A 17,678-nucleotide genomic window follows, 5' to 3' on the forward strand; every position below is an offset into this window, starting at 1 on the left:
CAGTTACTCGAGGTAAATCTTGATTAAACTCCGGTCGGACAGAAAGTGGAGAATAACGGAGGGATGAAAGATTCTTTAGTCGACAGATTTACCTCGTCGCGTGGAGATCAGTGAATTCCAAAGCGCCAAGTGTTTCAAGTGCTTCGAAAGTTTCCTCTTTATCTCCCCACATTCTCGGTCGGTGACCATCCTCTTTCGCTCTTCTTTCATCCCCGTCATGGCCGATGGCCGACGCGACGAGTAAAAAACGAAAGAGAAAAAAAGAATTAAAAGAAACGCTCGTAGCAATGCGGTGAATGTATTACATGTCATAGTGTCCGATTCGTCGAACAATGTTGTCGTGAAAATCGCAGAGATTTTCTTCATCAATCGAGGAAAAGAAGAAAAATTTTATCCCCGTTACGTGACCTATCTACGGCATCTGGCTCGATTCTCTCTTCGTCTATTCATTAATTCCCGAGATGAAGTTATTTGTGCGCCTGGTTCCTTACATAGTCTACAAATAAATGGCAAAAGAGCGAAATGGAGAGAAAGAGAGAAAGAGAGAGAAATAGAAGGAAGGGAGCAAAAGGACAAAGAAAGAGAAAGAAAAAGAGAGAGAGTGAGAGACCCGTGACCTCGTTTCAGCGAATACGAACGGCGAATGGTGATCCCTTGTTTGTGCACGCAAATCGCCGGCGAATCCAGTTTAATGGGAAAAAACGGTAGCGACGAACTTTCTCCCTTTTGCGAAATAATCGACGTTTGTTAATTGAAAAACCAGTATCGTCGTTAGACCGATGCAAATACGTTAAATCAATCCGTTCGGTAAAATATGTGCGAGTTCCTGCAATGGCGTCATCTCTCACGATGCCTTGCTCGCCTCGCTACTTTTTCCTGAAATATACCGTGACCAGATACGCAGTTTTTATTGGTCGACCGAGAGGTTTATGTGCCTCCGTTCTGGCGCATAAATTTCTATTCCCAGTTGAAAGTTCGAGCTTATTTCGCGCGATGGAGAAGGCGTCAATGGCATCCCGGCGTTATACGACAGTCTGGGAAAGGCAATAAGACCGCCGCGCGCGCGCCGGCTCTCGGCGATTGCTTCATTTCCGTAAAGAGGCAGGCTATCTGTACTTCCGTTTCCATCGAAACTTGGGCGGTACTATGTATATATATCGATCGTGTGGTAACGGGCGCGACGCACACTTTTTCACGCTACGTCGACAATCGTCTCTCCAAAATCTGACAGCGATCCACTATAAGTACGCGAATGTATCCTGTATCGTTTTCGCATTACGCAAGACGGATCAAATAAATCTTGCCACGTATGGGATGTAATTGAAAGTGCGATGAAGACGAAAATCAATGGAAATGATTTTATTACTTTATTATTTAACGCATTTTCTCGGCCACTATAGCGAACTTTTGATTTTTGAAATGTGTAAACGCAGTGCTTGAAACGTTTATCCGTTACTTTCGCGAAACCAAATGCATAGGTCAGTACTCTCCCTTTTCAGGTCACGCCTGACGCCATGAAAAATAGACGAGAGAAACCGGATCTTATAGATAGCTAAAAACGCGTTGATATACTGAAAATCCCATCTATAGTCGGTCGCATAGAGCGGGTCACTCGTATATGTATATGTACATGTATAGGCCAATATATGTATACGTATGTATAATACATGTACGTACATGCACATTTGTCGTGTACGGAACAATATACAGGCCACGAAAAAAAATGCATGACCCGGGCATTTTTTAAATCATTTTCCGACGGACACCGTTGCGTCACCACGCAATGCGATGCGACATACTGGAAACGCAATAGACCAAACACGATGTATCGCGCGGCTATACCTAACATTTGTGTGTAACAAACAACGCACGTAGATATCGGTATAGCGTAAAATAAACCAAAGGGCGGCTAACAGGCGAAAAAAATTAAATTTGCTACGCGATGTAGCTGCGACCGATCTCTTTTTACCAGCCGTTTGGCTGGTAACGGCAGCGGCTCGATTAACACACGTATCAAACGCACGCTTCTCGACACGCATGCAGGATTTTCGTTTCGCCCAACTGTTCGCCCGCACACGGCCGTATGACACAGCAAATTAATTAAAACAAATACCAACATTCTGTTGCGAAAGTCTGCTGTAACAAGAGGGATCGCGTGCGTGGGCTCGAGTGGAGGGACGGAAGTGGTATAGAACAAATCTCGACACTTTCAAACGTATCAGTGAAACCGGTCGAAATTGCTATTAAAAAAATTGAATTATTAATTAAACGGAAATTAAAGTCTCAGATAAATCCAACAAAAATTATTCGAGTATTTTAACCGCGCTCAGGAATTTTCCGACTGAGTTAGTTATCAGTTCGTCTTAAATAACAAACTTCTCGTTCGTTGACGATGTAAAACTCCGAGTGTTTTACAAATATCTCTCTCTCTCTCTCTCTCTCTCTGTACTTACCTGTCTCCATACTTTACATACGCGCGAAAAATTAACAATACACTGAGCTGTAATTTCAAAAGTTCGTTCACTCAAAAACTGCCCTCAGGCGCTAATGAAAAACACGAGGCAAATTCACAAAGTTACATCGAGCTTGCATTGATACGATCGCTTGCGAGAGACGCGTAATGTACGTGCTCGCGACGGCGAGAAAACTTCTGGGATGGGAATGGACGTCAAAGGCGCCCGCATGTTTACGTGATCAAACTCGTTTGTTTCACCGTGCGCACACGTAACATACGCGGCGATTACGTCGCGACTTTTCGACTTCAAAGAGCGTATACACGCGTTCGTATATACTATATTGAATTCGATACAAGGTGGTTATTTAAATTGCGGCTGCCACGAGGGCAAACGAGGGTCCCTTTGATTATGTGATAACGATCGCGCCCCGAAAAAAAACACTTTCGAACGAGTAAAATCAGTGAATTATAAGGAATCCCGCTTGGCGAGAAACTTTTCCAACGACTTTGGCGAAGAGTGGGTCACAGGTATGCCAAAGTATTCTTCCTCGGTACTGGAAAGGACTTAATGGTCAAAGCCGGCGCCAAGTTTTTCATCCCGTTCGCCTGCCTGCCTCGCTAAAGAGAAAAGCAAGAGAGTGAGAGAGAGAGAACAAGAGCAGATCTAGATTTTTGTTATTCTTATTCCCGTGACACGCCGGGGTGCCAGCAGACTGTTAATTCACGTTTAAAAAGTTCCACGGCGACGCTGCGGCTCGCAGCGGAGCCACGACACGTACGAATAATAAAATAAAACGTGTTATCATAAAACCCAGTCCAATCTAGTTAGAGACATCTCAATGTTTTTTTCACGATGCAGTTAATGCAGCCGGGAGAGCAAATTTGCATCGGATAAAACACGCTCGTATGTGTAAGTCCCGAGTAATTTGTTGCACCCGACAAAAATCCTTCGCGGCGTAACGAGCATCAAAAAACCGTTATTAATTTTGTTATCATACGCCGGATGTCTATCACGTACACTTTGCAGGAGCATTAGGTCCTTTATCAACCGTGTACGACGGCCTTTGTATACGTTGCGCGCTTAATCATAGCTGTATACACTATCTTGCACGTGCTTTGAAACTAGTTAAACGCAAATCGCTAATGTACACGCCGAGGGACACGCGAACGAATATCCCACCCGGGGGACTTCGTATCGACTGCTGTCATTATATTAATTGATTGGACGATTAGTCAAACCTTACCCCGGGTGATCACTTGCGTTCACAGGACACGGTGACTAATTAATTATAAAATCAATGCCACTCGTATGATAATAGGCAATGTGATCTTGGCCAGACATGACAAACCGGTGAATGCATTTCACATAAATGAAATAATCTCATCTAATTATACACAGATATATACGCAAGCGAGTAATCGTCAAAGCCATTAAAAATTACGTTTGAAATTCTCGCGCTTTCAAAGATGCACGAACGTTCCGCACGGTTTTACTAATTCAAATTTACGTTACGTCGTCTTTAATAACACGGTCTAAGAAAAACGCGCGATCTCTTCTTTGGAAGGATTTATCTGCGATATTACATCGGGCATGTAATTGTAAGGAGGTAAAAGTATTCCTGTAAATTGAAGCCTTTATCGATTCGAGGAGAGAATGGAGCGAGAAAAGAAAGAGTATAGCGACAAAAAGGAAGCGAGAAAAATCGACAGAGACGACGGAAAGAAAGACACGCGGTTGAAAAAGGAAAGAAGAGGCACGGCGGAAAAGTGGTCGGATACAAGAGCACGAAATGTATGAATTTCCCATGCCCAGCTTTATTTCTCCCTGATCTCTCTTTTTCCGGCCGGGCACATTAACGCGGCGCAAACTAAGAGACATCGCTTCCGCACCGTCCTGCCCTAGAGATTAATAACTTCCCTCTCGTTTACGCAGTCAGGAAACTTTCCGAAATATCCCGCTGCCGCGACGTGGTGGCCCGTTTAATGCCCGAAAAATTGAAATAACCATAAAATCAGCGTAAGAATATCAAATTACCTGGAATTCTTAAAATCATTCGAAAATTATTTTAAGTGCTCGAAAGTGTAATTAAAATATTACTCCTTTTTTTAAATAATTTCAATTATACGTTACTAACTTTTCTACATACATTATTAAATCTTACAACGTGACTAAATAAATGACCGTCTTATTTTCCATCTCTTAAATCTTCTTAGAACTTTATTTTGCAGAAATCTCGGGTTTTTTGACAGAGTAGAAGATATGAGCGCGAGTCCACCGAACGGTAATTTACGACTTCACATATTGATCCACGATGCGCGTAAGTCGATAACCGATAAACCGAGACACGCTAGTCGAACTAATGCACTTCTCCAATCCGTCCCGAGGAAACGGTAATTCGACTCCGGAAGGTTTGCACGAAATCTCACGCGACTTAAAAACTTCTCCGCCACTTCATGTGCAATCAACTTCAGCCAAGTTCATTCCTCAAAGCGAACAAAACGCGCATACAGAGAGCGCGCGCTTTACGTAAATCGCAAGCACTGACGCAGGTTAATTTCTAACTTATCCTCGCCGCCGCATCTGCTTATCTTGAAAGCGCAAATTGTACCGTAAACATTATTTAATAAATAATTCGCTAACTACTGTATAATTCTGGCTTATCCACCATAGTTCGCAATTCAACTCATCTCCATTTATATATATATATATATATTCGATATATATATCATCATACTATTATATAAAACCCGACTGTTTGTCTGTCCGTCCGTCCGTCCGTCCGTCTGTCCGCGAACTACTTATTCGTTAGTGGACCAAATTTTTACCAAGGCAACATGAAATAGGGGTAGAATTTCCCGGGGAGTGCCATAAAGTGTATAGTTTTTTGCTACCGATTTTCTGAAGAAACCGATTTTTTTAATTTTTTTAATTTTTTGGGAAATAATCGACCGAATCTCAAAGAATTATATATGAAACAGTGGTAGAATTTTCCGACGAGTGCTATAAAATGTATAATTTTTTGTTACCGATCTTTTTGGAAACTGACACGGAAATTTTTTCAATTTTTCGGGAATTAATTGACCGAATCTTAAAGAATTGTATATGAAGTAAGGGTAGAATTTTACGGGGAACGCCATGATGTGTATAGTTTTTGTTACCAATCTTTCTGAAAACCGGTTTTTTTTATGTTTCTAATTTTTCGGGAAATAATTGATTGAATCTCAAAGAATTGTATTTATATGAAGTAGGGGTAGAATTTCCCGGGGAGTGCTATAAAGTGTACTATTTTTTGTTACCGATCTTTTTGGAAACCGGTTCCGAATAACCGAATCTCAAAAAATTGTACATAAAGTAGGGGTTGAATTTTCCGGGAAGTGCTATAAAATATATAATTTTTTGTTACCGATTTTTTTGGAAACCAGTATCAAAAGTTTGACGATTTTTTCAGGAAATAATCAAATTTTAAAAAATTGTATATAAAACGGGTAAAATTTCCCGAGAAGTGCTATAAACTGTATATTTTTTTGTTACCAATTTTTTGGGAACCGGTATCTTTTTGGAAATCGGTTTAATTGAAAGTAGTATTTTTCAATTTACAGCATTTTAGAGAGAAAAAGAGAGAAAGAGAGAGAAAGGTAAAGGGAGAGGGAGAAAGAGTGGAAAAGAGAGAGAAAGAGGGAGAGGAAGAGAGGGAGAGGGAGAGAGAGAGGAAGAGGGAGAGGGAGAGGGAAAAGAAGAGGGAAAGGAAGAAGGAGAGGGAAAGGGAGAAGAAGAGGGAGAGGGAGAAGGAGAGAAAGAGAGAGAGAGAGAAGGAGAGAGGGGGATGGCTTTGTCTATGTTAAATGATTTAAGAATATTTGCAGCAATCTGGTTAAAAATTTTATATTCGCGCGGGCAAAAAAGCTAGTATATATATATAATGAATTAAATATAAGAATAATATAAAATGCTCAGTTATTTTTTTTATTTTGCTCAGTTAATTAAAAAATATTAAATAAAAATAAAATCAATCCTCAATAGATTTTAATGATAATGCTAAGTTGGAAAATGCAAATGCAAAATAAATAAATTTATTTTGTTATGGAAATAATGCACAGTTAATAAATCTGATTTGCATTGTTATTTGCCCAATAGTTACGTTTATTATTACTCTAGTTACTCGAAAAAATAAGAACTGAATGCAATAATAAGTTTGGTCGACCGCGCGATTTTATTATCCAACGAATGTTCTTCATAAAACAAAATAACAATACAATTAACTTACAGAAAGACACGGATAATTTAACCGGGGCATATGATATAATAATAGAACATTTAACGTCGATCGTGATCAGTGTGCCTTTGTCACTCGTTGGTTGCTGACATGCTTCTCCCTCGTATAGCATTCTTTCTTGGTTAATTTAAAATGTCAATTCCACCGCTTTACAAATCGTTCGAAGATAACCAAGAAGCAAACTGCATATACTGTAAGTGGCAGTTGTTGATAACCTAACCAAATATGACATTCGCACAACCAAAGATCAAAAACAACTATTACACGATCTCGATCGACTTCAATTGAGTCAAAGCACTGAAATTTTCAACAAAACTGCCGAATTGTTTGTTGCGAAATGGGAAAAAGTGAGCACCGCATTTACAAATTATTTTAGCGTATTTCAATGGTAAAGTGGAGGTTTATAATAGTCCTGAAATATTACATTGGAACAATGGACTACGGCTCATGCTTGGGCGAAGACGGATTTTCATATGGCAGTCAGCGAAAATAGAGGACGCACATTGTATACAATTCCAGCAGACCCAAAAATTAATATAATTGGACCAGATGAGGAATGGAACACCTTTGACGAATTTAAGTCAAAGACAATGTGACTTTTTCGATTCCTTTCACGAAACACAATTGGCTCCAAAGAAAATGTGATTGCAGCGATTTTTTTAAGCTTTATATGTGTCAACACATTCTTGGTATTTTACTTCGTATGAGGTTCGTGATCGCACCGGATGAAGCAAAGGCTATACCATTGAGTCAAAAGCGAAAACGTAGTCGTCCTGCTCGAGCAAAAGCAGCGTTATAATTATTCAATAATATGACACGATGTTGACTATTTATTGTAATTTGTTACTTTTTTAAAAAATATCTGAGCAAAATATGATTTTTTGTCAAGAAATATTAAATGTTTAACCTATCAAAAAAATAACAATTGGCCTTGCGGATACATATAAATTGCTATAAAGTTTAATTATTCTACTGATAAATAATTCGATTTAACTGAGCACTATAGAAAATATAACTTGAGCAGAAAAAACATTTACTGAGCTAAAATAAGTTTAACTGAGCATTTAAATAACACCCTTAAATATATTACGCACAACTTCGTAAAAAAACTATACGGCAACGTTACGTTGTAGGGATGCGATCTCTCTATGAAAAATAGAAGGGATTTTTTTTTATAAGTGACGTTTGCGTAGATAACACGGAGGCCAAAATTCTCCGGCGGAATTATTCATTAGGAGACACCAGAAAATGTGAAAAACGCGTCGACTTGTGCTATGTGTGGCTTACGCTTTCTCTTTAATTAAAAACGTACAGTAATATAACTCTCTTTTACGGTGATGACAATCGCGATATTTTAATTTACTGTTGTTTGTGTCTTGTATCCGAGAACTGTGAAACAAAGCAAAAGCAAAGCAGCATTCTAAATTTTCAATTTATTAAATTATATTGCTTAATTTTGTAACTGCGTGTACGATCTGCACGATCACTGCAAATCCAAATGTGCCATTCCCACACATTAAAGTGTGCAAAATCGTGTAGTCATTTTTTATATATTTGTACGTGTTATTTTTTTGAAAAATGTGTAAAAATAACACGCGTACAAATGTGTAAAAAGTGACTACCACGATTTTACACACTTAAATCTGTAAAAATAACACACTTGGATTTATGGTGATAGTATTTAATTTCTCTTGTTAATCATAAAATTTACGACGAAAAAAATTGACGAATTAGTATGCAAAAGTAGTCGCTTTCGTTGCATGTAAAGATACTCATCGCGCAACTGTACTGGATTTACAAATGTGTCTTATCGATTATTCGTTACCGCGTGTTAAAAAGCGCAGTCAGATAATTTGCGAAGTGTACGTTCCGTCGTTTGGCCTAACTCGTATAATGCAAATTAGTCTCTACTTTTTTGAAAGACTACTCATTTAAGTTAACAATGAGCAATTACGTGCAAAAGATTCAAAACCGGCTCATTTCAACTCACCAAAACTACATCGTAATTAAGTAATAACAATAACGCCATTCTAATAATAATTGCGACAAGAATGTGAAATACTACCAAAAGTTAGCCGTAAAAGTATTGACTACATCATATAAGCAGATAAAATCAGAAATAGAAATCTGCAGGATAATAAATTTCTAATGTATAGTTATTTAACGATAAAACTACCAACGATTAATATATCGTTAAATAAGTATTATATATTAAAAATTTATTACCCCGCAAAGATTACTATTTCTAATTTTATTTGCCCATGATATTGTCAATACATTTACGAATGCATAATTTTTCCAGAATATCTCAACGAATAATTATAATGTATCAAAATTATATAGTATCAAACATGCACAGCTGAAATGAAGTTCACGGTACACTCATTACTGCAAAACATCGTTCATTCATTTAACGATCGCGTTGTATGTACGACTAGCTTTGTGCCGCTTCGCGCGGGCTCAAAAGCTTTTCCTTCTTTCCCCGAATAGTAATATTTCCCCCCAAAAATAATTTTTTTTGAAAAAGGGACCATTTTTAAACAATTTTGTATGGGGGCCCTTTGTCCCCGAGCTCAAACCCCTTCTCAAAACTCTCTACGTTTACTACTTTAAGTTAGAGTATTATGAGATAGTATACCAAATTTGATTGTTCTAATTTGAAAACTGTAGATTTGCATAGCGGACAAACACATACATACATACATTCATTTTTATACATATATAGATATTTTTTACAAAATACACACTAACAAAAATTATTACATGTTACAATTATTACCTTTTGTATTGAATATTTAACAGTAAGATTTATTTCTTTTTGCTATCCCAAGCAATCGCTTCGCAGTCTAGTATAAAATTCTTAACCAGATTGCTGCAACTATTCTTAAATCATTTAACATAGACAAAGCCATCCCCCCCTTTCTCTCTCTCTCTCTCTCTCTCTCTCTCTCTCTTTCTCTCTTTCTCTCTAAAATGCTGTAAATTGAAAAATACTACTTTCAATTAAACCAATTTCCAAAAAGATACCGGTTCCCAAAAAAATCGGTAACGGAAAAATATACAGTTTATAGCACTTCCCGGGAAATTTTACCAATTTTATAAACAATTCTTTAAAATTCGATTAATTATTTTCCAAAAAATTCGTCAAACTTTTGATACCGGTTTCTAAAAAAATTGGTAACAAAAAATTATATATTTTATAGCACTTCCCGGAAAATTCAACCCCTACTTTATGTACAATTTTTTGAGATTCAGTCATTCGGAACCGGTTTCCAAAAAAATCGGTAACGAAAAATTATACATTTTATAGCACTCGTCGGAAAATTCTACCCCTGTTTCATGTGTAATTCTTTAAGATTCGGTCAGTTATTTTCCAAAAAATTTGAAAAAATTAGAAAAACCGGTTTCCAGAAAATCGGTAACGAAAAACTATACACATCATGGCACTTCCCGGGAAATTCTACCCCTGTTTCATATTACATATTTTTGGTAAAAATTCGGTCCAATTAATTTCCGAAAAATTGGAAAAATTTCTAATACCGGCTTCCAAAAAGATCGGTAACGAAAAATTATACACTATATAGCACTCGTCGGAAAATTCTACCCCTGTTTTCATATATAATTCTTTGAGATTCGGTCGATTATTTCCCAAAAAATTAAAAAAATCGGTTTCCAGAAAATCGGTAGCAATAAACTATACACTTTATGGCACTCCCCGGGAAATTCTACCCCTATTTCATGTACCCTTGATAAAAATTCGGTCCACTAACGAATGAGTAGTTTGCGGACAGACGGACGGACGGACAGACAAACATAGTCGGGTTTTATATAATAGTATGATGATGATATTAATTAATTTTTTTTACAATGGCTTTAGCTCTTTAACTCTGTACTAACTGTTCAATACTGTGAAGTTTGTTTGTTGCATCAGCCTGGATGATATAACCTAATGGCTATTTGCTTATGTAATGGAGTTATATCATGACAATGGCCATGCGATAAATGAAAAGCATCGATGTGGAGGGAAAAAAATGCAAAGCAACGGCGCGGCGGTCGGGCTCCCGACACGATGATGAAAAGATCGCTGCTGGACCATGGGACAACACTGTCCGACACTGTCCATAATACAGTATCGCGTTCAAGAGCACCACTTTACGGTAAATTTTGCCTCGCTTGCCGTTTAGAAATAGCCGCCGTGGAACGACGAAAATGGCGTTCTATTGATGATACCGAATATCCGAATTCCGAATTCGTGAAATTTTTGTATCGAAAATTGCTATGCTCGGAATTTTTCAAATCACTGACAAATTTTATCAGGAAGGTAGAAGTGCAGGGAGAAAGGTGGAAAGAGAGAGAGAAGAGAGAAAACTGAATCTATTGTCTCTCGATGCACAATTAAATGTAATATTAAAAGCTCTTGTATTACGTATGTGTGAAAAACTTTGCATCAGAAAAAAATCTAAAACACACGACGAGATCGTAGGAAATTTCTAATCGAGAAGCAATCTGCGTGGAGAGTGTGGAGAGTCGCGAGAGAACAATTTGACCGCCACCCTTATACATAATGAAGTTACGTGGAGGGAGAAGAAAAAAAGCGAGCACGTACACGGACCGGGCCTGCTGCTCCGCCTGCTTCGCTCGCACGTGAATTCCGGGAAAGACGCGTGTTACTTACTGCATGCGGGCCCGCTGAATAATGAAACGATCCCCGAGTCCGAGAGAGCGTGTGCTCGTCGATTTCGCGTATCACGCCGGCCGCTTGTGCTCCGTTCTTTGAATCGCAGCAGCAGCAGCAGCGCGCGACTATACTCTCCTGTCGTTAACGCTCGACGATTGCCGGCCGACCTTTCACGGAATCTAAAACTATTCGCGTGTCTCTTTTTAAACCTCTCTCTCCCCCCTTCCACCGATGCAAATTAATTCTAGAGACGTGCGCAAAGTTTCGCGAATTCCGGCGTAATTAACCGTAAAATGCACGTGCGGGCTTTACTCGATCTCAATGAATAAATCTTTACGCCGTCTCTAATTCGCACCTTTTAAGTGAATGAATTAAAAGCCTTCTACCGTTTCCTCTAATCGTATTCAATAGCAAAAAGACATCGTGGAGATAATCAAGAAAAAACTTGGATAAAGTTTAACGTTAAGAGATAATTGTTGAATATCGTTGAATGAGATATTGCTTAATTAATGTAGCAATATTGTTATTTAATTCTTATATCGAGAAGAATAATCATAAGAATTAAATATTATCTTATATCAAAGATACAAGAATTAAATATATATAATTAAAGAATGTCGTTAATTAAGCGTTACTGGCGGAATTTTTGAAAGCCCGAGTTATACTCAGGCAGTGCTTTATTCTCGGCTTTATTTTATATTACCGTGGTGCACGCACTCGTGTTAACTTGAGTATGAAAAATAATTATACTAATAAAGTTATCTGTACATCTCTGTGTTGAGTATAAGTATGCCGGACGAACGGCACGTCAGGAATGTTTACTCTGTTATCAATTATCAACAATGTATAAAAGGACGTGCAATATTTGATGAGTGTCTCGATGAGTGCATTATTATAAAAAAGTGCACATTAATTTTTTAAATATTCTTTTTAACCTGATCTTTTGCTTTTTTGTTTTTAAAAGTGAAGTTATTTTTTATTAATATATAATATTATATATATTAAATTATTAATTTTGAAAGATAAAAAATAATTTTTCTTGCCATTTTGTGTTGCAAAAAAAACCCGTGAATTAAAAGGTTAAATATAATTTTCCTCGATCTTTCAAGAAATATTTTACTTGCAAAATTATGCACACGTATACGGTCTTAACTTTAAATCGTACACAGTACATGGGAAATTCCGCATAATTACAGTGTTATCCAAAACCTACTATTATTAAATAAATGATAATCATGACGTATTAGCATTTATTAATAGCATTAATTGTTTAATTTGTTACTCATAAACGGATTGTATATTGTAACCACAATACAGACAGTCAATTAATGTTTACATCGTAGCTGTTAATTGGATCGGACCCCACGCTTACGTCAACGATCTGTATTAATGTGATTAATATTAATGATTTTCCCCAATCTACCAGTTAAGTAAATTCTCATTTCGCGGAAAGGAAGATTACGTATTCTTTTTGTAACGAGAAAGACGCAGTATCGATATTTCTGACATTTCAGACATTTTCACATAAATAAAGTGACATAAAAAGATCGTGAAAAATTACGTAGAAAATGCATCGTGCCTTAAGCACGTATTTTTAAAATAATCTCGTCATATTGCTGACAAACGATTTTTGGTGTGTATTCATAAAGGAGCGGCATTATTATTATTATAATTTGCAGTTAAATAAGGTCTTATTTCGTGGAAAAGAAGACTACGTATTTTTTTTTTGCAGCAAGAAAGATCGTAGGTATCGGTATTTCTAACATTTCAAACATTTTTACATAACATAAAGAGATCGTGAAACATTACGTAGAAAATGCATCGTGCATTTTAAGTATACGTAAAAAAATCCAAAGTAAGACATGTTTGAATTTCAAACATTTTTCTACAGAAAGTGACTGATTTTCAGACATCAGTCATCATAATGTGTTTGATATTCAAACAGCGCTATACTCAGTGATTTTTCTTCATTGCACAAAGTTCTTCAAATGTTTGATAATACTAAAGCATTAAATGTAGTAAGACGTTTATATGCAACTTACTTCGGTGATCAGTCAAACGTTTTTGTAAAAATAAGACAGTTTTCTCTTTTCAAACATTTTTGAAGCTGATTTGAAATCAAACACTTTTAGTCTTAAAAGAAATACAAATGACGCAGCAGCTAGCCTAATGCTCACAGTGACGATATTGGTGGTCGATTCCCTCAGAACACTTTTGAAGAAAGTAGTTTTATTAAAGTTTTAAGTAAACAGAATTTTGAAAATACTCATACTTATACATCCGTTTGCTTATACTTGTTTGTTTTATTAAAAAAATACTTTATAAATATACTTTTTTTATAAATATATTTACGAACACCAGAATTTCGTAATGAGCCGGCACTGGTTTCTGACATTCACCCAAGATAATTTTTGCAAAAATTATATATTTGCGCTGGTTATGACATGTAGACTATGTATAACACTTGTGATACATTAACATTAAATTAAGAAATGGTCTACCACGTAAGGCAGTTAGCTCACGATCCAGAGGTCCCGAGTTCGAATCCCACCAAGGTACTTAAGTGTTTTTTCAAATACAAAAAAATATTTATAATCATAGACTGCATCTTATATAAGAAACAAATTTAGTTAAAAAATAATAAAATTTTGAAATAAATAATTTTTTTTGTTGGGTAAATATTCGTTTTAAAGTATTATTATAATTCCTCTAAGCATTAAGAGGACTGTAATATGAAAAACGTCTTATTCTCAAACATGCTGTCTTACAGGTGTTTGATAGTCAGTTACTTATAAATGATGAAAAGTAGTCTACAAGGAAAAACAACTTATAAATCAAACACTTATTTCTTAGAGTGTATTTTTAAAATAATTTCATCATATTGACACAAACTGACGAGCGATTTCTAATATACCTATATTCATAAATGAGCGGCATTGTTATTAATATAAAAAAAATATAAAGAATATCGCACATCGAGTCGCTGTGACTGGACCAAGTATAGGATTCAATTAATTACAATTATCGTGATTTTGGACTCACCGGCCGTCGGGCGTCGCGGCGTCGTCCCGCTCGCGTCGCTCCCTGCTTCCTGCCGGAAAATGCCGTCTTTTGTCAAAGGCCCCGTTTTCCATTTCGATCGAATGATCGATTGATCCACGGGGTTGGCGGCACTCACACTCGCGCAGCAATCGTCCGACGTTTTTACTCGACATTGACACCCGACGACTAGATATTTAGTATATCGTTATACTATTTCACTAGCACTCGCGGCGGCAGTCACGTTCAAACACGGCGCAATCGCGCGGTTACTTGCGACCGATATTTCACGGCACTCCCGAAATTCACGCACGCGTAATGACGACGAAAAGACGCGATCGCCTTGAAGGAATAATTTAAGGATATAGACACGTCGATCGTGTCAATGAACCATCTATGACTAATGGAGCCGTACAGAGGTACAGCGACAGAACCGTCAAAGAACTGATGTACGGAAACTCGACGAAGAGCCCGTCGCTACGAAATGGATTAGCGCCTCGATCGAATCACCTCGTCTTTCGCGAGGTGTTTACTCCCGGTGGCAATAATCGCGGCAACAATAATCATCTCGATCGCCCGAAACTCGCACGATGATCGCCATTTTGACCAGCGCGGAGACGCGCAAACGTAACGATACCCAGATTCACCCGACGAAGCTCGGCGAAGCTGAACCGCGCGATACCGATCGCGTACTGATTTTAGACGTCGTCGCGGTTCTTCGTGAGACACTTAGCTTCAACGCAGTCGCGACACTTGTCCAAATAATCGTCACGCAACACTTGTCTCGCCTGAAATTCACTCGCGACCACGCGACGGCAGAGCCGTTCGGCGACTATATAGCGGAGGCTTCTTCTTCTTTAATCTCGTTGGCTCCTGCCTCTAACCGAGGACAATACGGCCAGCTTTTTCCCCTGTTTGATTACTAAGTCTGGTATAATGTTGAGTGGCAAGGTCTAATTGGCAATTGCTATGCAGACAGTATCAGTCGCAATACTTCAAAAAAGGTTTTTCGTTCGGGTGGAACACGTCCGAACACGTTTGAACGTGTCGTCCGTGTCTTCACGCGAAACACGTCCGAACTGGTCCGCGTACGTTGTGCGTTGTGCGAATGTATATAGCGGAGGCGTATGGTTTCACTCGCGACGGGGTTCACGCGCGAGTCGTCAGGGAGCCAATCAGCCAATGGAAACGTTCGGCGATCAGCGGAGGCGTATGGCTTCACTCGCCAAGTCGCGAAGCGAAGAAGCTCGGAGCTCGGAGCTTCGCTGGCGACTATAAAAAATCAAACAGTTCAGAACGAATCGATTAATCGGCCACAATCGTCACAATCAGTCGCGCGTCCGTCTCTTCGTCCGATGGAACATAAATTTAAGCAAACCTCGCGTGGAAACGTGACACAACCGGAGAAAATCCGTTTTCCGAGTAAGGTAAGGTATTACTCTTGGTAAGCTTGTCTCCTGTGTATTCTCCGCGCTTAACGTCGCGCGACGGCAGAACGCGGCGAGAAAACGCGAGAAAGTATCTCTGAAGGGATTCGCGCGTCGCTCGCCAGGGACGCGAGTCGCTCACAAGCCCGCCGGATACATACTTACTCGGCAAACTTCTCGACAAAAAAAAAATCTCGACATTCTCGACTTTCGACGGCAAGGCGCGACGCGTGCGGTAACGTTCATCGAAACGCGATCTTCTACAATCAAAACGATGTCCTCGTCGATCGGGAGGCGCGAGCCGATTGATACTTGATACCGCGTGCTCAGAATGGACGCACGAATACGTATGTAAGTACGTGCGTAAATTTGTTCTCACAAGAAGCCGGAGTACAATAATAGTTAATGGAGCGACGCGCGACGCGCGCGATCGACTTGTTCTCGTTCTCGAAGAGCGAGAGGCAAGAGGCGCGACACAGCACTGTATTTTACGTCACGCGCTCCCCCACTCCGATCGCCAGGAATTCCGAGAATCGTCCGCGAACCGTCCGCTTTGTTTTTTTCACAGCGGCCCGTTTCTCGGTAGGTACGTCTCGATCGTTCGCTGGCGGGGAAAGATACATTACATAATATGCTTTATTACTGCGTCGGGAGGCAAAGTCGAGAACGAATCGCACCGCGCTTCTCCCGTTTCCTCGATCGCCGAGGTGTTTTCGATCTCCAGCCAAAGCACGTATACTTAAGTATTACGGAACTTTTCCGGAATCCGATCGAAATTATTTTCGTGTTTTCTCTAGAAAACACTACAGAAATCTAAAAAATTTGATCGATATCTATTTCGAAAAGTTCCGTGATAGGTACGTGCCCTGAAATAATTAGTCGAATCGACGTCAATTTGACATCGAAGCGTCGATGAATGGTAGTTATCGAATGCAATCGTATGCAATGCTGATTGATATTTTTGTTCATCTTTAATCTAATTATTTTTATGTTAATTGAACAATTGTGAATACTTCTATTAGATTTTTATTGTTATTTGCTTTTCGATTTTGCGCATCAATTCGATATATGTAGAACTGACCGAAAGACAGAAAAGAAATCTTATAGAAATATGCATAATTGCGCAATTAATATAAAAATAATTATGCCGAGAGATCGAAGATGACAAAAATTTTAACCAATATTCGATATTAAATTCATTGGCGCATCGACATCAAATCGATTTCGATTTGACTAATTTCTTTTAGCTGAGAAATTAAATATCGAGCATATATTCATGAGAAAACGTTTCTTTTTTCTCGATGATACAATTAAGAATATTAAATGGTCACTCATCCAGGAAAGAAAGGCACGTTTATTGTGTAGCGTATACGATCGTGTTAAATTATGCCGGGGGTCTCGTCCGGATGAATAACATGGTAGTCGTGCTCTGTGCACGTCTTCTGACAACAGTGTTCAGAGATTCACTAAATCGAAGGCCCCGCGCTCAGGTGGCGCGGCAGGCCCGAGGCGCTGCGCCGTAGCGCCCCGGCGTGGCGCCGTCTCCTCCATTGTGTTTCTGTTGCTCGCAACGACAACACGCTAGCTGGTGTTTTCTAGATAATTTCGGTGTTATTCTTCATCGATGGCTAGAAGTAAGTCGAGAGATCGCTTGTCTGGAGACGGACAGCGTTCTCGGTCCCGTCGCTCTCGCAAGCGAGACCGAAAATCACGCCGTAAATCTCGCGAGACGGAACGGCACGCCCGCCGTCACGCCCGCGAGAGAACCAGAAGCAGATCACCCACTCGAGCATCCAGTCGGACAT

At 38.9% G+C, this 17,678-nt stretch overlaps 1 protein-coding gene and 1 long non-coding RNA gene across 3 annotated transcripts in view; one reads left to right on the plus strand and one right to left on the minus strand.

Moving 5' to 3' along the window:
- Positions 1-15,540, minus strand: part of LOC143905853 (uncharacterized) — a 154,059-nt gene extending 138,519 nt beyond the window's left edge. Inside the window, exons 1-2 of one of the 2 annotated variants that reach the window (XR_013259346.1) lie at positions 15,441-15,540; positions 14,450-15,368 (exon numbers count right to left, since the gene is read on the minus strand). This is a non-coding gene — a long non-coding RNA (uncharacterized LOC143905853). Of the gene's footprint in view, positions 1-14,449; positions 15,375-15,440 lie in introns of both variants that reach the window. The other variant, XR_013259347.1, reaches the window with a different exon arrangement.
- Positions 1-17,678, plus strand: part of LOC143905852 (opioid-binding protein/cell adhesion molecule homolog) — a 225,127-nt gene that overhangs the window by 88,725 nt on the left and 118,724 nt on the right. The window lies entirely within an intron of this gene.

This window comes from Temnothorax americanus, unplaced genomic scaffold (assembly GCF_048541705.1).
Source record: "Temnothorax americanus isolate GAGA-0224 unplaced genomic scaffold, ASM4854170v1 Scaffold68, whole genome shotgun sequence".
In the NCBI taxonomy this organism is placed as follows: domain Eukaryota; kingdom Metazoa; phylum Arthropoda; class Insecta; order Hymenoptera; family Formicidae; genus Temnothorax; species Temnothorax americanus.